The following is a 20856-nucleotide window of genomic DNA, read 5'->3' as shown; positions in this document are numbered from 1 at the left end:
AAGGACTCCTCAGGGACAGACTGTGCTCTCCACCACCAATGTTGCCTATGTCTCTGCCAATGGATCTGTACCCTGCACTTCCTAGTCATTTGCAGCCACTATGGTGAAGCTTAGGGAGACTGCTAGAAATCAAAGTGAGCAAAAGAAAATGGCTCCCCCCACGAAGGATATAGATGGCAGTAAGGATGAAGACATGTCAGCAGATGAAAAAAATGTGGTGCAGAAGAGATTATTTTCCCTCAGAAGATGGTCAAGAAGGCTATGACTATACCAGCAATGATGGTACCCCTAGCCAAAAAAAGCCACTCTTGCCATCATACCTTACAGAAAGCAGGCATGACTCCTGGTAAGAAGACCCCTGTGTCCCCTGCCAAGAAAATAGCTACCCTAGTCAAAGCTGTCATCACACCAGGCAAGAAGGGAGCCACTCCAGCTAAAGCAGCAGTTCCTCTCCTGATGAAAGAGCAAAAACAAACTAAGAAGAATGCCAAGAAAGAGGGCAGTGAATCCAAAGACAAGGACAGTGAAGATGAGGAGGATGTAGAATTTAAATTGAGCCAACCAAAGCCACAAACATTAAAGCAGCTCCAGCCAAACAAACCTCTGAGTATGAGGAGGATAAATATAGTTATGAGGTTGAAGATAAGGATGACTCTGAAGAAGAATCTATGTCACGCTTTCAAAGGGAAGGCAGCTTCTGCCCATGGAACAACTGGGAAAGCTCTGAGGAAATGAGGAGAAATATAAAGATGAGTACAAGAGGAGAAAAAGGAGAAAAATGGGGAGGAGGAAGAAAAGGAAGAGGAGGTGCCCATCCAAAAAGCACCAGGAAAGAGGAAAAAAAGGAAATGAGCAAACAGAAATCCCCTGAAGCCAAGAAACATAAACTGGAAACTGAAGCATTTCCAAATTTCAATTTCTTTGTTGGTAATCTGAATTTCAAAAAAATCACTTCTGAGCTAAAAACTAGAATCACAGACATCTTTGAAAAAAAAGAACCTGATCATTGTGGATGTCCATTGTTGAAGTTTGGCTACCTGGACTCGGAATCCACTGAAGACTTGGAAAAGGTTCTGAAACTCAGTGGCACCAAAGTGTTCGCCTCTGAAATGAAGCTGGAAAAACCCAAAGTGAATATGAATAGAAGCAAGGATGTTGTTCATCAAGTATCTATCTTATAGAGCTACTCAAGAGGAGCTCAAAGAAGTGTTTAAAGACGCTATTGAGTTCAGACTGGTCTGCACCAAGGATGAGACATCTGAAGGAATTGCCTACATTGAATTTAAAACAAAGGTAGATTTGCCAAGGCCTTGGAAGAGAAAGAGGTGACCACAAATGATTGTCAAGCACTCATTCTGGACTACACAGGGGAAAAAAGTAAAGGACAAGAGAGGTGGAAAAAATAATTTCTGGAGCGGGAACAACAGTAAACCAACAGACTAAAAGACACCAGTGCTAGATAACCTCTCCTGCAGCACCATGGAAGAAAGTCTACAGAAACTGTTTGTGAAGGTGATATCCATCAGCTTGCCCCAGAATAACTAAGACTGACCCAAATGGTACATATTCATTGAATTCACCTCTGTGGAAAATGTGAAAAAAAGCTTTGAATTCTAGTAACAACACAGAAATTGAAGGTAGAGCATCTGGCTGAATCTAAAGTGACAGAACACAGCTAATGCAGCACCAAGGAGCCAGTCCCACAAAATTCTATTCATCAAAGGTCTGTCCAAAGATGACAGAATAAATATCAAAGATGCATTTCATGGCTCTGTAGGTGCCAGGATTGTCACAGATAGGGAAACAGGATCACCTGAAGGTTTGGTTTTGTGGACTTCAACTTCAGAAGAAAATGTGAAAATGGCAAAAGAGGCCATGGAAGATGGGGAGATTGATAGAAACAATAACTCTGGACTGATCAGTGCTAGAAGAGATGTGGGGAAAACAAGGTAAATTAATGCATTGTTGATGGAGTTATGAATTGATCCAACTATTCTGGAAAAAAATTTGGAATGATGCCCAAAGGGTTATAAAACTGTGCATACCCTTCGACTCAGCAATACTGCTGCTACATTTATATCTCAGGGAGATGAAAGAAAAGGGAAAAGGATGTACATGTACAAAAATAGTTATAACAGTTCTTTTGTAATGGTAAAGAATTAGAAACTGGGTACAGTTAGGTGGCACAGTGGACAGAGCACCAGCCCTGAAGTCAGGAGGACCTGAGTTCAAAATCAGCTTCAGACCAAACACTTGACACTTACTAGCTCTGTGACCCTAGGCAAGTCACTTAACCCCAATTGCCTAACAAAAAAAAAGAATTAGAAACAGAAGGGCTGCCCATCATTGGGGAATGGCTGAATGAGTTGTATTATATGATTGCAATAGAGCAATATATTGCTATAAGAAATGACAAAGTAGGATGGTTTCACAAAAAAAAAACTTAGGAAGACTTTTAGGAGCAATAACAGTAATATTGTAAGAATGATCAAATGTGAAAGACTTAGCTACTCTGATCCAAAAGATAGCTACAATGATCCAAAATAATTTCAAAGGACCTATAATAAAAAATTCCATCCACCTCCAGAAAGAGATTTGATTAACTCTGAATAAAATCAAAGCATACGTTTTCACTTTCTTTATGTTTATTGCTACTTATTTGGTTTTCTTATGGAGTATGGCTAATATGAAAGTATGTTTTTCATGATTTCAAAGAATAATTGATGTCACATTCCTTGCCTTCTTATTGGGTGGGGAAGGGGCAGGAGGGAGGGAGCAAATTCAAAACTCATTTTTTAAAGTTAAAAAAAGTAAATAATTAAAAATAAAATGAAGAAGTTGGTCTAGAAAAAATAAATCATGAGGCCATTAAAAAAGTTTGTCTTATAAATGAATTCAGTAAGACATTAAAAATAAAAAGTTTCTCTAAATTTGGTTGAGGCTTAGAGGATGAGATGAAGGACTTTTCCATTTTAGTAATATTTGATTATTTTCCTGGTGTGGCATATCTCATGAGAAGTTACTCTTTTGATTGCAAGACAGCTATACAAGGTGAAGCAGGTCACTCTCTATGGCTTATTCAGAGTTGACCATTCTTGGCTGCAGCAACTTCCAGTCTCTATTATGAATTCTAGTTAATGGACCCATAATGCTCTTCTGACTTTTCCGAAACTCACAGTATGGTAATATGTTCTGTTTCAATTTTGATGCTTACTTACTTAAGATCAGAAAAGAGTAGATACAGCAGGAACAGAAGGAAAAAAGTACCATATGTTCAGAGACACATGGTGACCCAGTGGGAAGATAAGGCATCTCCAATAGTACCTGTCTCAATGTCTCTCATGACCTCTCCAGTCTTTTTACACTTTACTCTCTGTTGCATACTCTTTGATCCAATGACATTGGCCTCCTGGATAAAGACACTCTATCTCTTACCTCCAGATATTTTTTCTGGCTGTTCCTTATGCCTGCAATTTTCTCCCTCCACATGAAGGCTCACAGCATTTCCTCTTCCTACTTGAAAAACACCAAAGAGAGAAATTTCATCTGTTTGCATATTACATTTTGTATTCCCACTCAATTCTGGCTCAAACACCAATTAAGAATCTTTTCACCACCATATAGTAAGCCAGCAGTAATCAGCTAGAGAACATCTGCACATGTTCTTCATCAGTTAGGCTGAATTGCCAAGTATTCAAACTCTATTGCAGATAGTGTAACTCTGATGGGCTGGCCATGTTGTTCAAATGTCAAATGTATGTTCTCCTAAAAGAAGATTTTATAGAGAACTCACACAAAGCAAGAACTCACATGGAGTTCTGAAAAAGTGATACCAGGACATTTTCAAGGTCTCTCTGAAGAAATTTGGAATCAATTGTGAGACATGGGAGACGTTGGCACAGGACAACCCACCATGGTATGCCCATATCAAAGAAGGTGCTATGCTCTATATGAGCAAAGCAGAATTGCAGCAGCTCAAAAGAAATATAAGATGTGCAGATTTTGAGACATCTCCACTCCAAATGTTCTTATAAACTATTTTTTGTTCCTTTCCTGTGGTAAAGCTTGGAGGCTGAGATTGGTCTGATCAGCCACTGTTAGACACACTACACCTTGACCTAGACATGGTGATGTAATTTTAGTCCTCTCTGAGCATGGACAACAGTCAACCAAATGGCTACCCTTCCATCACACACTTTTGAGCTTGATAGCTCTTTAAATGTACAAATGGCTTTATACTAGAAAGAGGAAATTTCATATTCTCTGAAAAAATGGGTCCTTTCTAGTCAGGCTTACCTTTACACCAATGAATATTTATGTCATACATATGAGGAAGTGTCTGTTTAATTTGCTAGACACACCCCATGGTGACTAAAATATAATGGTCCTAGTGTTTGTTATTTGGGGTACTCATCAGTGCTACGATTGTCATTGTCACTTGCCAAGACTAAAGTGGAGGGAGAATTGATGCATGATTTTTTTGTTCACAGATGATTATGCACTTAATGCAGCCTCTGAAGCTAAGATGCAACAAAATATGCATCAATTCTCTGCTGCTAATTTTAGCCTAATGATTAACACCAAGAAAACAGAGGTTCTCCACCAACCAGCACACCATCTGTATGTGGAACAGCAAATGGAGAAATTTTGAATACAGTGAATAAGTTCACTTATCTTGGCAGTATTCTTCCAGAAATGTCCACATAGGGGGCAACTAGGTGGCACAGTGGATAGAGCACCAGACCTGGAGCCATGAGGACCTGAGTTCAAATGTGGCCTCAGACACTTAACACTTACTAGCTGTGTGACTTTGGGCAAGTCAATTAACCCCATTGCCTAGCCAAAATCACAAAATAAAATAAAATAAAAACAACAGAAATATCCACATAGATGATGAGGTTGACTCACACATTGCCAGAGCCATCTTAGTGTTTGGAAATCTTCAAAGGAAAGTATGGGAGAAAAGAGGAATTAGGCTACCTCCCAAACTGAAAGTCTACAGATCCACTGTGACAACCTCATTATTGTATGCCTATTAAACCTGGACAGTCTACTAGTGTCATGCCAGGAAACTGAATTGCTTCTATTTGAATTGTCTTAGGAAAATTCTGATGATCACCTAGCAAGATACATTACCAAACACCAAAATTCTTTCTTTAGAACTTTAGAGGGGAGAGGATAAGGGAAGGATCTCTAGAGGGAAGGGTGAGGGAATGGGTTAAAAGATACATAGAAGGGTATTTAGATTAATGGAAATGGGAGGACAAGGGAGGGATCCTTGGAGGGGGGTAGGTTAAGTAATTGGAGGACAAGGTAGCAGGTAGAAGTAAAGTAGAGGAGTTAGGAGGGATAAAAAATAAGAGATACACACACACACACACACACACACACAAAAACAAAGATCAGAAGTAGAATATATTAGGGAAAGTATATTATATATATAAGTAAAGTGTGTATGTATATATATATATGTATATGTGTGTATCTACATATCTATATCTATACATAAATATATCCATGCTTAATTCAGTGGGGTGGGGGAAGGGAAGGGAGGAAGAAAAAGAACAAGGTAAAAAAAACAGCAGAGAACAAAAAAAAACTAACAAGGAAGCAAAGAAAAGATGGGCAGCTCACAACACAACACACAGTATTTATTATATAGGCTTTCTTTCAAGTCCAAGCTAAAATCTGATCTTACCTAGCCTCTCTAAATTCTAGCAATCCATTCTATTAATTATTTCCCATTTTCCCTGTATATACCTCATTTGTATATATATTTGTTTATTTAGCTCCAATTAGATTCTCAGCTCTTTGAGGTCAGGAACTTCTTTTGCCTCTTTTTTTGTATCCTGAGCACTTAATGCAGTACCTGGCACATAGTAGACTCTCAATATATGTTTATTAACTGATTAACATATGTTTGAATTCCTCAAGGAAGGAGCTCACTATCTCAAAATGGCCCATTCCATTCTATCACAGCTTTAGTTAGAAAATTTCTGCTTATTTTAAAGTCATGCTACCTGACCACCTGTAATATCTACCCATTTGTCCAAATTATTCTCTTGAGAAATATACACGTTAGTGACTAATTTTATATAACATCCCTTCAAATATTTGCATGCAGCTACTATCAACCAGAAGTCTTGGTTTAAGCAAAATATTCCTTAGTCTTTATTTGCAGTTAAATAACTTCTAATTTATGATAGTTTCATTTCTGACACACAATTTGAGTTTCTTTCTTTTTAAATCAAATTAGCCAAATGCTTATTTGATTTCATTCATAAAAATAACTCCTAATATAATTAGTTCAATTTTTTTTACTTTTAATTTTATTAATCTCTCCTTAGATTTTCTGGATTTCTCTTTTTTTATTTAATTAGTTTTAATTTGTCATTTTTTCTAGTTTTTTTTTTATTTTCACACCCAATCCATTGACCTGCTCTTTCTCTCTTTTATTGACATAAGCTTTTAGAGACGTAAAATTTTTCCTTATGTACAACTTTGGCTGAATCCAGCATATTTTGGTATGTAGTCTCCTGGTCACCATCGTTAGTACAATTTTTTATTATATCTAAATGTTTTTCTTTGACCTACTCATTCATTAGGAATAAGTTATTTATTTCCAATTTTTCTTTTTTTGTAAATTTTTTATTCATTTTAAATTTAAATACAAGAAAAGAAAAGAAATAATATTTCTGTGTATACAGCAGAATATAAAAGATGATTCAATATAAAATAATTTTCCATTTCAAGAAAACCTTTATAATAAATATTACACTTTGTTTTCAAAGCTACCTAGATTTTCTTTGCTTTCTTGTAGGCTTTCTTTTGTGCACTTTTTTATTCATTTTTTTCTCCTCCCAAAAGAAGATTACTATTAAATATGGATGTATATACATATACATACATACACATAGACACTCATACACATATATGTAAAGATCATGCCATGTATATTTCCACTTGTCATCTTTTTCTCTGCAGGTAAATAGCATCTTCCTTCATAGGTACAAATCTTTTTTTTTCTAAAAATGTTTTTCCAAATCTGCCACCTCCCATTTCATACAACACAGCAGTATTCCAACACAACAACCTCTCATCTTAGACATTATCTATGAACATTTTCCCCAATTTTCTACATTCTTGACTACAATGGTTTTATTTATACAAGAAATTTTTAATTTAAGGTAATTGAAATTATCCATTTTGTAATTCAACAATGCTTGCACCTTCAAATACTGTTTAAGTTCGGTACTGCTGAATCTCCTTCCTTTACATCTTTTTTCCCCTGGTTTCTTTGAAATTCCTGACCTTTCGTTCTTTCAAATGAACTTTTTTTGTTATTTTTCTAACTCAGTAAGATAATTTTTTAGTAATTTACTTGGGATTGTCATTTTTTATTTTATTGGTTTTACCTACAGTAAATATTACTCCAATTATTTAAACCTGACTTTATTTGTATAAAAGGTTCTCAGTATAAAAACACAAAAATTAAATAATCCTTTCTCTCAGAGTCCTATATTCTATTGTGGGAGACAATGTATATCAATAAATATATTTTAGATGCACAATAATTTAGAGATTTTTGATGTATTAGTTATTTATTTTAAACATTCTTTTCTTTTCAAATTTTGAGTTCTCATCCTGCACCCCTACCCTATCCCACTCACTGAGAAGGCAAGCTATATGATATCAATTATACATGTAAAATCATGAGAAACATAATTCTATATTAGCCATATTTCAAAAAAAGGCAAAAAAATGCAAATGGAATTAGAAAATTATACTTTAATTCCTCCTAGAGTTCTTATATAGTTTACATAGTTCCCATACAATTTAATTTTATTTAGTCCCTTATACGTCCTGCAAATCTTCTATGTTGTCTTGGGCTAGAAAGTTATTTCACTCCATCATTGTTATTTTTTTTTATTCTAGTACTCTAGAATTTGTTTATATATGTTATTTAAAGGTGTATGGAGGGATTTAGGGGAGAGCTCAGGTGAGTCCCTGCCTTTTCTTTGTGTCTTGGCTCTGCCTATATATCTCTCATTTGTTTTCCCAATTTTTTATCTACCACTCTTTCTTGAATTCTTCTAGGAATTCTTGTTGGACTTGGTTCCAATTAGCATTTTTCTTTGAGGCTTTTTTTTGGGGGGATAGTTGTTTTCACATTGTTGTCATGCATGGATGGGCATCAGTGGAGAAAATATCCACATAAACAATATCACAGATACTTTTAAATATCTGATTGTACATTACAGGCCCTGCTGAACATAAGATTTTTCAGAGCAAGGAGCGGTTTCATTTTTAATCATTGTATCTCCATACTTTGCTGCTCACATATTAAGTAATTGTGTCTGTACAACTGTAAATTGACACCTGGAAGAGACTTTAAAGGTTTTCTAGGCCACCCTCTTTTTTTATGTATGTGGAAAATGAAGCCCAAAGAAATTAAGTGATTTTCTTCACATCACACATCTAAGTGAGTGAGCCAGGATTCAAACGAACCAAGGTGATATGATCAAAGGAATATATAATGTAGAGTCAGAAGAAACTTCAGAGCCCTTCTATTCCAAGACTCTCATTGTTCAGATGAGGAAATTTAGGGCCAGGAAGGTTGTGACAAACTTTATTGTTCCCTTTTTGTCAAATTACACTTAATTGAATTTTGTTTCATTATATCTTACAGTGTCTTTCATATAATAAAAGTTTAAAAATTGTTTGTTGAATTTATTTCAACTAAATTACTAAGAACTTCATAACAGTGGAATACAGAATATGGAATAGGTACCAACCTTCCCCCCCTGCCAAATACCTTAAAAGTACTGATTTTAAGAATATCACTACAAGTAATGTGTAAATATTTTTAATTCATGCATATTTTTCCCATTTAATTTAATCTTTCCTATGTATATCATTGACTCCTACACTTTGATCTACCTCTAATGCGGTAAATCTTTACTCTGATTTTTAAAGTGTGAAAACTGACTCCAAAGTTTTTGTGAAGCAAAAGTTGTCAGTATCCAACTTTGGGTTTATTTTAGTAATCAAATATTTTATATATAGTAAAGAAATGGGATCTGTGTGATTTGATGACCTATGAAGCAGCTAAGTGGTGCAGAACATAGAGTGCTGGGCATGAAGTCAGGAAGACCTGAGCTCAAAATCAGTCCCAGACCCTTACTAGCTATCTGACCCTGGGCAAGTCATTTACCCTTCTAAGTGAATTTTCTCATCTGAAAAATGGCAATAATAATAGCACTTATCTCCCAGGGATGTTGTGAGGATCAGATGAGATAATAATTATGAAGTGCTTAGCATAGTGCCTGACATATAGTAAGCATCATAAACATGTTAATTATTATTATCATTACTATTAATATTAATGATAATACTTATTACACTAAAATATTTCTGTATGTTCAGTGGTCAGGGTATTGGATATCATGCCAGTATTACCTATTTTTGGTGATCCAGAGTTGAAAAAGGTTAGAAACTGGGGAAATTTATAATTGCTACTAATTTACTGAACAGAATAGGTTAAAATAGCATTACATTTCACAATTTTAATTTTGAGAAAATAAGGTGTTGTATTTCCTCACTAAATACGAAGCATGCTTAATGAACTCTCAAAGAGATAAATAAATCCTGTATTCACTATGTGTAGTGAATTTAAAATGTTCTAAGCTAGAGAACATTAGAACTTATATCCACTGATAAATGGATATAATATTAAATGTGATTGTTTTCACATAAAGCACTTTTTTAAAAAAAACTATGTAATTGGGCACTTGACCAATGAGTCAAATGATAAAGCATCTCTTGCAAAAGAAATTCAATAGTAATTTAAATAAATTCTCACAGGAGTGAAACTATATTAGGTCACCAAAGTCATTCAGCTGTGCAAAAACATAATATCATGGTGAAAGAGAGGGGACAAACACACAGATTCAAACTGGCTGACTCTAATTATAAAGAGACTTAAAATTAACATTTACTGACAGAACCATATAAAAAAGCAACATAAAAACACCTGTAGAAACAAGTTATTTTTTAAGTATGTGCTAAAATGGACTTGCTAATCATTAAAAAAGATTATTCAAGGTATATAAAGGATTGAAAAGTAATAAAGATCCAATGAGTTAGTGATGGCTGTCATAAAAATGTGACAGGATAGTCAATTTACAGTGTGCAATAAAACTGTCAAACATAGAATTTATTAAGACATTTGCCCTAGAAAAATAAATCTTTGTACCAAGGACAAGTTAATAACCTCTACAATCCATTTGAATATATAGCCAAAAAAGTATTTTGACTAATAGAGCATCACAAGGTGAGTACCAAACCTTCTTTCTATAAGATTCTATGACAATGGAAATGACAAAAAATGAAACATTTTTACTGCAATTTCATCAGACATATAACATACAAATTAATACTAAAGTCTTTTGTGCCATAGGACTGTACACACAGAGAGAAAGAGTGTCCAATTTTGAGAACCAACTAAAGATAATTCAACCTAAATTAAAAAGGAACATTAAAAATGTTATTTTTTTAAAGTTCTTAAAAATGTTCTTCTAAAAAAAGCTTTTAAATTTTCTTTAAAAAAAACTTTAAAATGAGATAATTGAATGCAATGCTATTTTTTCCAAGATTAGCAGTTTACTGAGTTTAAATGTTATTTGATATGTCTCACAGAAATCTTTTCAAATATATTAACATATAGATTATATACACACATAGTTTATATATTTATCTACACGATGTGTATAGATACATACATGCTTATTAACTATTGGATAAAGTATAAACTCATCTGTTTAGCTTTTAAAGGCCTTCACAACCTGCTCCAACTGGGCTGCCCCAGCCTCACTGGACATTATTCCCTATTCTCATTCTGAAATAAGCCAGACAGGCCTAACTTCTTATTTTCATCACTCACAACACTCCATCTACCATATATGTGTCTTTGCGTTCATCGTCCCACATACCTGGAATACCTTTCCTTACCTCAGTTTCATAGAGTCCCTTTGTTCCTTTAAGGCCCAACTCAGCCATCATTGTATACACTAGGCTTTGCCTGCTTCCCTCAAACACTAAAGTCCTCTCTTCTAAGTTACTTTGTCTTTTTTCTACTCTTAGGCAATTCCTTTGCTGCTACAGTAGTCTCTATCAGCATACCTTCCTACTCCTGCCTTCCCTCAAATATTCTGTGACAACAAACAACAGAACTCATCTTTACCCTTCCCTCACCCTCCTGAAGGGGAAGACATACAGGAAAGCAGAAACCTTCTCTACCAGGAGAGCATAAGCACTATGCTTTAGAAGTACTCAACCCAGCCAGAGAACTAAGGAACAGAGGGTGGCTCCATGAGGCTTAAAGAAAAAGAGAACAATATCCAGCTGAGGCCAGTTCTCTTCCCCAGAGACTGAGATTGAGGCTTGTAAAATGTGGAGTCCCTAGTCTGGAAGAGAGCCAAAAGAGCTTTAAGATTCAGGCCCCAGGAACCACCACCAAAGGAAGAGTCAAATAGTGTGAGAGAGAAAAATATATAAAGAGGCCAATGAGAGGCAGTTAAAAGTTTTGACCAAAAGCAGATAAACTAACAGGGAAAACATAATCAGAGAATAAAAGATGACCTCTAGGACACTTAAATGAATCCAAAGTCTCTAAATAAATATTTTAAAGCAAATCAAAAGTTAATCAATACCTGATGAGGCAGAAAGATCCATAGATTCTCCAGAAAGGAACCATAGCAAGATATTGCAAATGTTTCAATAGAGAAATAAGAATCATAAAAGCCCATACAGCAAAAATAAATGGCAGAATAGAAAATATTGAATCCAAATTTTCATCAAAAAAATATTTGAGTGAGTCTCACCAAAATAACTAAAACAGAGAATAACCAATCAGGAATCCAAAAGAGAAGCAAAAAAGCAAAATAAAATAAAATAAAATAAAATAAGAAAAACATAATATTTACACAAGTAAAACATATTGACCTTGAAGACAGAACATGTAAAGGCAATATAAGAACTGCAGTCCCCAGTCCCACCTAGGTGGCATGATAGAGCTCTGGCTGTGGAGTCAGGAGGATCTGAGTTCAAATCTGGCCTCAGACACTTGACACCTACTAGCTGTATGACCCTGGGCAAGTCACTTAACCCCAATTGCCTAGCAAAACAAATAAAAAGAAAAAGAAAAAAAAGAATTCCAATTCCCTCAGAAGAATATGACAAGTCAAAAGAACTAACCACCGTAATGCAAGAAATAATAATAAAACCACCCAGAACTTCTGAGCACAGTAAAAAAGAGATCCACAGATTGCTTCCAGAAAAACAAAAATAAATTGTTAATTAACTCTTAAAAATATTACACTGATTAAATTTAACAATTTCAATGTCAAATAACATATGCTTCATCAAATAACAAATGCTTCTAGCAATCAGGAAAAAGACCTTCTATTATGCTTGAAAGAAAATTTGACTAACATAACATGTACAAGCTCCAGACTGCAGAATGGAATGGAATAATATGCTCCAAAGAGCAAAGGGGCTCAGAATATAACTCAAAGTGATATACTCTAAAAATCTGAAAATGATGGAAAAAAAAGTTGGAAATGCAATAAAACAATGGTATTTGAAACATTCCTCTAACACTAGCAAAAACAACAAAGTAAGTTGATTATTTACTTTATAAATACCTCAGGCAACAGAAATACAAGAAAAGTAAACAAATAAAACCAACAAAGAGTCTTAGAAAATAAAATTAATTACCCCAGAAATGAAATGAAAAAACTAGAAAAATGAAGTTAAAATAAGTGAAGTTTAAAAAGTTAAAATAAAATTTAAAAGTAAGGTAGGTTAAAATAATACTAACAATAATAAAATAACAAAAGGATCATTAAGATTTTTTTTCCTAAAAGTTGTTGATCATGCAAGAGAACTACAAAGACTAAAAAACGTTATAAATAATAACAAGGGCTATGAATCAAAGAATAAAAGTCTAGGCTACACAGAAAGGGAATATAAGCAATGATGGAATGGTGGAAAGAAATCTTGTTTTAGAAAAAAAATCAAAGAAATTAAATTTTAAAAGTAGCAAACAAGTTAAAGGGAATGAGTAGAAGTGGGATTTCCTTGACTATTTAGGTGACAGCAAAGAAATGGGGGTAAAGATAGCTAGATAAAAACAAGAAAGAAAAGGGATACAATTGGTTAAATGAAACTTCAACACTAGTGAAAGGGATGACAAATATGAAGTAAAGGAAGAGAACCTGTGGAATAAATTTGGCTTAAAGTAGATTGATCAAAATAATAGAAGAGACAAAATATTGTCTTTAGAGAAAGATATCAACAAATCTTAATTCAGAAAAAAAAACACAGACAAATGAAAGAAAATATAAACCTGACTAATAACTTTATATGATTGAATTAAACAATCCAATAGAATGAAACAGAGGGATGGACTGGATAAGAAAAGAAAGGCCCAGTTTTTAGTTTTCAATAAATAAAATAGAAACATCAACAAACGGGAAAATAAGACATTAACTAACTTAAAAGGTATATAACATCTAAATGGTGTTGCTAAAGAATATGTTTGTCTCAATGCCACATTGAACTTTGTTGATGGCATGTTTTATTTAGAAAGTCGCATTATTATTCATTATGATCAAGTGGGATCTATACGAAGAATGCAAGGATGGTTTAACATAAGAAAAACTATTAACATAATTGATTATATCCATGATAAAAGGAAACAAAATTACATGATTATATCCATAGATGCAGTAAAAGCTTTTGATAAAGTGCAATACTCATTTCTATTAAAAACACTTCAAAGTACAGGAATACATGGATTTTTTCTTAAGTTGATAAAAAGCATTTATCTAAAACCATCAGCAAGCACTATTTGTAAAGGGGATAAGCTAGAAGCCTTCCCAATAAGATCAGATATGAAACAAGGATGTCTGTTGTCACCATATTATTCAATATAGTATTGGAAATCCTAGCAATAGCAATAAGAGAAGAAGAAAAAATAGAAGAAATCCAAAAAGTGAATGAGGTAGTAAAACTATCTCTTTTTGGAGATGATATGATGATATTCTTGGAAAATCCCAAAGACTCAACTAAAAAGTTAGTCGAAACAATTAAAACTTTTAGCAAAATAGTAGGATAGAAAGTAAATCTGCATAAACATCAGTATTCCTATATATCACAAACACTGCAAGAAGAGATAGTAAAAGATACCCCATCTAAAATAACTCTAGACAGTATAAAATACCTGGATCTATATGAACAAAATCATTTTTAAAAATTTTACACAAATAAAATCAGATTAATAATTGGAGAAACAGTGATTGTTCATGGGAAGGGTCAATATAATAAAAATTACCATTTTTAACTAAACTAATTTATATATTCAACACCATCCCAATTAAATTACTCAAAAACTATTTTACTGAATTAGAAAAATAATAACAAAATTCATTTGGAAGAACAAAAAATCAAGAATATTAAAAGACCCAATAAAAAATGTAAAAGAAGGAAGTTTTGCAATACCAGATCTCAAACTATATTATAAGGCAGTAATTATCAAAATTATCTGCTACTAGCTAAGAAATAGAAAAGTAGATAAATGGAACAGATAGACATACAATTTATAGCAGCAAATAAATATAAAAACCTTGTATTTAACAAGTGTAAAAACTTAAGATTTGGGGATGAGAATTGATTATTTATTTAAAAAATGTTGGAAAAACTGGAAGGCAATATGGCAGACACTGAGCATAGACCAATACCTTACACCATTTACCAAGATAAGGACTTATGTGACCTAGATATAAAGAGAGCTATTACAAGATAGTCAGAACAACATGGAACATAATACTTATTATATCTATCAGATAGGCAAATAATTTATGAATAAACAAGAGACAGAGCAATGGTAGGTGTGAAATGGATGATTTCAATTATATTAAATTAAAAGACTTTTGTACAAATAAACAAATATCACCAAGATCAGAAGGAAAGCAGAAAATTGGGGGGAGGGGAGGAATTTATATATTTCTCATATAAAGGTCTCATATCTCCAATATATAAAGAACTTAGTCAAATCTGTAAAAATACAAGTCATTCCCCAATTGATAAATTGTCAAATCATATGAATAAGCAGTTTTCCAATGAAGAAAGCAAAACAATTTACAGTCATATAAAAATGCTCTACATCATTATTAATTGAAGAAATTAAAACAGCCTTGTGGTATCACTTTACACCTACCAGATTGGCTAAAATGATTAAAAGGGAAAGCAACAAATGTTATAGGGGATATGGAGAAATTGAGACATTAATTTATTGTTGGTGGAATTATGAACTGATCCAACCATTTTGGAGAGCAATATGGAATTATACCCAAAGAGTTATTAAACTGCCTACACCCTTTGACCAGCAATACCAATTCTAGATCTAATTCCAAAGACGATTCTAAAATGTTTGTAGCAGCTGTCTTGTAGTGGCAAAGAACTGGAAACTGTAGAGATGTCCATCAATTGGGGAACGTCTAAACAGGTTGTGGTGTATGATTGTGCTGTGAGAAATGATGAGCTCAATCATCTTGGAGGAATGTGGAGAGACTTGCATGAAGCAGTGAAGAGCAGGATGAGTGGAACCAGGAGAACATTGTGTACAGCGACAGCAGTGTTATATTGGGAACAACATTGAGTGAGTAGGCCATTTTGGCTACAGTAAATATCCAGGCTTACCATGCAGGATGTATAAGGAGGGATGCTATCTGCATCCAGAGAAGGAACTGATGAATGGAGGTTTGTGTGAAATGGTTTGCTTGTATTTGTCTCTACTTGTGTCTGGTGGTAGCCATGTCTTGGGTATGTGAGGAGAAGGGGGAAAAAAGAAAAAAGGAAGGAAAAGGAAGTTTATATGATAATTGTGTTGCATGTTTGGAGGGAATGACACTGATTTAGTGGTCCCCACAAGGTCTGCTCCTATTTTGCTGGGGCTCAGCCTGTGCTGATGCAGCCTGTGCCAGACTGTGCTCCACTCTCATCCTGGTGCAATAGACCTTTCCTCTGATCTTCTAAGTTGTCTTGGGCTGCAAAATTGTTTTATTCTGTCCTTTTGTGGGTATTGTCCCTCTAGAATTGTTTCAAGGCATTACTTAATGATATTTGGAAGAATTTAGGGGAGAGTGCAGGCAAGTAGTTGCCTTTTTTTTTCTGCAATTTTCTATACAAAATCTCTAATTGAGTTTTGAGAAATTTAAGTGGATTGAGGAAAGGATCATGAGGCCAATCACACAAACCTCTTCATCAGTTTCTTAGGTGTATATCACAGCTGGGCTCATAGGACACCATGTTGAGTTAATGGTAAAGACCAAAAATGTGGAATTAAATTCACATCTAGAGGGTGTTTCTCAAGTTACTATCATTTTCCAATCATTTTATTAAAGACATTTAAAAAAAAATTCTAAAATCTATGGCAGGATTTAGGCATGATGGATTGAGAGATTAAATAATCTCCATGCCCTCTGATACATTATATCAGGTTGAGTTTGAGCTTCCCTAAAGACATTATTGGTACCTACTAGAAAGTTAATATTATGTCTCTGTTGTGTCCAGGCCCACCAATACTCATTGGACTGTTAGAACTAGTTGGAACCTGGTTGTTCTAATGAACAAGATATTTCATCTCTCAACTTCAGGCATTTTCTCTGACTGTCCCCCATGTCTGTTCCCTTTTCCTCTCTGACTACTGACCTCTCTGTCTTCTTTTAATTCACAACTAAAATTCTACCTTCTTAAAATCTCTCCTTTCTTAATTCCAGGGCTTTCCCTTTTGAAAATTATTTTCTATTTATTTGCATATGGCTTGTTTTGTATATATTTATTTACATGTCACCTCCCCCATTAGATTGTAAACTCTTTGAGGGAAGGGACTGTCTTTTGCCTCTTTTTGTATCCTTGGCACTCAGCACAGTATCTTCTGGCAGAGAGAAAGGGAGATAGAGAGAAAGAAAGAGAGAGAGAGAAAGAGAGAGAGAGAGAGAGAGAGAGAGAGAGAGAGAGAGAGAGAGAGAGAGAAAACCATTCCCCAATAGATAAATAGTCAAAGTATATGTACAGTCTCTTCAACTCTTCTCAAAAAAATTACTAAATATTCACAAATACATGAAATTATGATTCAAATCACTAATAAGGAAAGGAAAATCAAAATAACTTTGAGATTTTTGTCACTCTCTGAAAATTGACAAAGATGACAAAAATGGTAATATCCTATGTTGGAGTGTTTGTGGGATAATAGTCACACTATTGTTGGTGGAGCTGTGAAATTTGCGAATAATAGAATTTTGTAAATAAAGTGACTAAAATGTTTACACCCTTTGAACCAGGGACTCCGTTCTAAACTTATTCCCCAAGAAACCCATTGGTAAGAAGAAAGTCCACATATACACCAAATATTTATATATTAATTTTTGTGATAGCAAAGAAGAATTGAAAACAAAGTAGATGACCATTGACATGAACTAATGCAAAGTGAAGAAAGCAAAGACAAGAAAACAGCATATACAATAACCACAATAATGTAAATGAAAGAATGACCAGAGAATCAAAAGTGAATATAAAGATCAGTCTTTACTTAAAGAGATATGAGATGATACAACCAATTTAACCCTTTTTGAAAATGAGAAATACAGGGACAGCTAGGTGGTGCAGTAAATAGTGCTCCAGCCTTGAAGTCAGGAGTACCTGAGTTCAAATCCGGCCTCAGACACTTGACACTTATTAGCTGTGTGACCCTGGGCAAGTCACTTAACTTTGATCGCCTCACCAAAAAGAAAAAAGAAAAAAAAAGAAAATGAGATGTACACAGGTATTACACATTGCACATATTTTCAGACCTTTTCTATCTATTGTTCAGTTGTGTGGATTTTTTTTCCTTTTAAAAATACTTTTTATAATATAAGATGGCTCTCTGAAAATGGAAGTAGTTGGGATACTTAAGTAACTATGAGGATTTAAGAAACAGATGACATTGATTTTTTGAAAAAAAAACCTTTATGATGAAAATTATTGAAAGATTTTGCTTACGTATGAATGCATATATAACTGAAAAGACTCAGATCCCAAATGGCAAAAGAATCAGCATTATATTAAAATACATAAAAGCCTTTGGAGATTGACAGAAAGACAAATGTGGAAAAGCTTTCAGAGACTTGATTGGCTGCCTTATACATGTACTAGTGTTGGCATATGCAGACCCAAATAAGCCTTTTGCTATCCACAGTGGTTTGAGAGATGTCCTGTACCAAGAGAGTGATTATCACTAGACCTCATTCACTAGGAGAGGCTTGATTGATAGTGAGACTTATTAACTTGTCAGTTATTTCAGAATTTCAAAGACTATACATATGGAACAAATTTCTAAGTATTGACTAACAATCTATTTTGACCAGTGCCAAGTTAAATTCTGCAAGCCAAAAACTGGTAGCATTTATGACTTCAGAATACTCCCGGCCTGGGAAGCCTAATGTGGACACAGCTGTCTTTTCCCAAATGATAAAAGATATCAAATCTGTAGCAGTACATAGAGAAATTGTGAAAGCTCTATGAGATACTCAAAGTGCTAAACTATCATCAAGTAGAAATAGAGCGAAGAGATTTGGACTTCCATCAGTCACCGTGCCAAATAGATGAATAAACCTTAAAGCAACCTTCTTTATCTGAAGATAAGAATAATTATGAATAAACGGTTCATGAGAGACTAGGAGAAATGATTTAGTTTAAGGATAAGTCAACAAGCCAAAAAGCAAGGAATTGAAGCTAAAATCCTAAGTTCCAGTTATTACAAAGTCAATTTGCTATTCAGACCATGATAGAAATTGGAGCTGTGCAATGGAATGCCATGTTGTACTGTGACTGAGCTTTGCAATCTTTGCAAAAATGACGTTTGCAATAAGGAGATTATATACACTAAGTAAGGAAACCAGGAAGTAGTTGGTGCTACCCAGAGTTATGCTCTATACCTTACTCTGTAGCCAAGATGACTTTGAACATATGTGTTGAGAGGGACCCCCAAAATGGTAACAAACAGATTTGATCGGCCCAAGATGGCTTTAGAGATTAATAATAATGTGAAATATTTGCCTAAAGTATACAAAGAAAAGCATTGCCAACTTGTGCCATACACTGGATCATATAAGAACCAGTAAGCATTTGGAACTTGTCTGCATTGATTTTTAATCTCTAAAGACAACAGTAAAAATATAAGCTTTATCTTGGTGATGAAAAATAATTTCTCTAGGTATGTGCAAGTATATGCAAAAAAAAAACAAGAAAGCATCCACAGCTGGCTATGGTAGGAAAGCTATTTTTCCAGCATAAGTATTCCCTGACAGGACTGACTCTGAACAAAGCAGAGACTTTGAAAGCAAATTACTTAAACAAATGTTGGTTTTTGCAGGCTTTAAAAATCTGGAACTATAATTTATTACCCAAAGAAGACCCACATTCTAAAATTTTCAACTACATACTTTTGAACATGTTATTGGAAACTTTAAGACCAGAACAAAAATTCTGTGCAGTTAACATGCTTCATATCTATTACACACATTTCATCAGAAATGATGGTTGAATACCATGCTTACTCATGTTTCAGCAAGAGTCATGCCAGCTTATTGAAATGTTTTGGAGTTCCTGATAAAGGTGTTGATATGAATAGCCAAACTCAGTACATTTCTCAGTTGAGAGAGAAATTGAGAGAAGCCTGCCAAGTAGTCACAACTTCAGCTCAGATGAACTGACAGAAACAAAAGATAATTTGATGTAAGAATACATCAAAAATTTCATCAAGAAGACATTCGTAGTAGAAACCTTTGTATTGAGAGCCAAGATGGCAGAGAAAAGCCAGGAAGTTTCCTGAGCTCTCCCCATTTTTCCTCAAAATAACTGTAAATCAAGCCTCAAAATTAATTCTAGAACAAGAAAATCCACAAAAAGACAAGGTGAAACAACTTTCCAGACCAAGAAGGACTGCAAGAAAGATCTATTTTACCTAATGGTGTCCACACAAGCCAATGGCAGGCCCTTATCCCCAGCAGAGATCAGCAACCCAGCTCAGCAGGCAGCAGCACAGGGGAATAGCTGTGAGGCCTCCAGCCTGGACACAACAGGTGAGCTGCCAGTCCTGAGATTTGATGCAAGTGACCTGGCAATCCCAGGGCAACAATCAAGCCACCACCCCCAGAACCTCCAGCACAACAAGTGAACCAGAACAGTAAGCCAGTGACAAGACCCCTGGCCCCTGGCCCAGGAAGGTTGGAGCTCAACTTTATAAGTCACTAAATAGGCTGGGAAATGAGAACAAAGAGCCCTCGCCATAGAAAGCTATTATGGCGATGGGAAAGATCAAAACAGAAATGCAAAAGATGACAACATTGAAACACCAACATGTGAAGCCTTAAAGAGAAGTATGAATTGATCTGAAGCCCAAAAAGCCTTCCTGGAAGAGTTGAAAATGTAGAAGTAGAAGCAGAAGTGGAAGAAAAACTGGGAAAAGAAATTAGAATTATGCAAGAGAATCACAGAAAAAGGAGTCAACAATTTGGATAAGGAAGCACAAAAATTGACTGAAGAAAACAACTCCTTACAAAGTGAAATTGGCCAAACAGAAAAGGAGCTACAAAAACTCACTGAAGAAAACAATTCCTTAAAAATTAGAACTGGGCACATGGAATCAAATGATTCTATAAGACATCAAGAATCAGTCAAACAAAAATCAAAAGAATGAAAAAATAGAAGAAAATGTAAAATACCACATGAGAAAAAAACAACTAATCTTGG

The 20856-nt window shown here is 34.6% G+C and overlaps 1 pseudogene; it reads left to right on the top strand.

The window, feature by feature from the left end:
• The first annotated feature begins 100 nt into the window (after positions 1–100).
• Positions 101–20281, top strand: LOC110209227 (nucleolin-like; annotated as a pseudogene).
• The last annotated feature ends 575 nt before the right edge of the window (positions 20282–20856 follow it).

The sequence above is a fragment of the Phascolarctos cinereus genome, unplaced genomic scaffold (genome assembly GCF_003287225.1).
Source record: "Phascolarctos cinereus isolate Bilbo 61053 unplaced genomic scaffold, phaCin_HiC Scaffold_7;HRSCAF=346, whole genome shotgun sequence".
In the NCBI taxonomy this organism is placed as follows: Eukaryota; Metazoa; Chordata; class Mammalia; order Diprotodontia; family Phascolarctidae; genus Phascolarctos; species Phascolarctos cinereus.
Note: the sequence above shows the minus strand (reverse complement) of the source record. Positions and strands in the feature narration are given on the sequence as shown.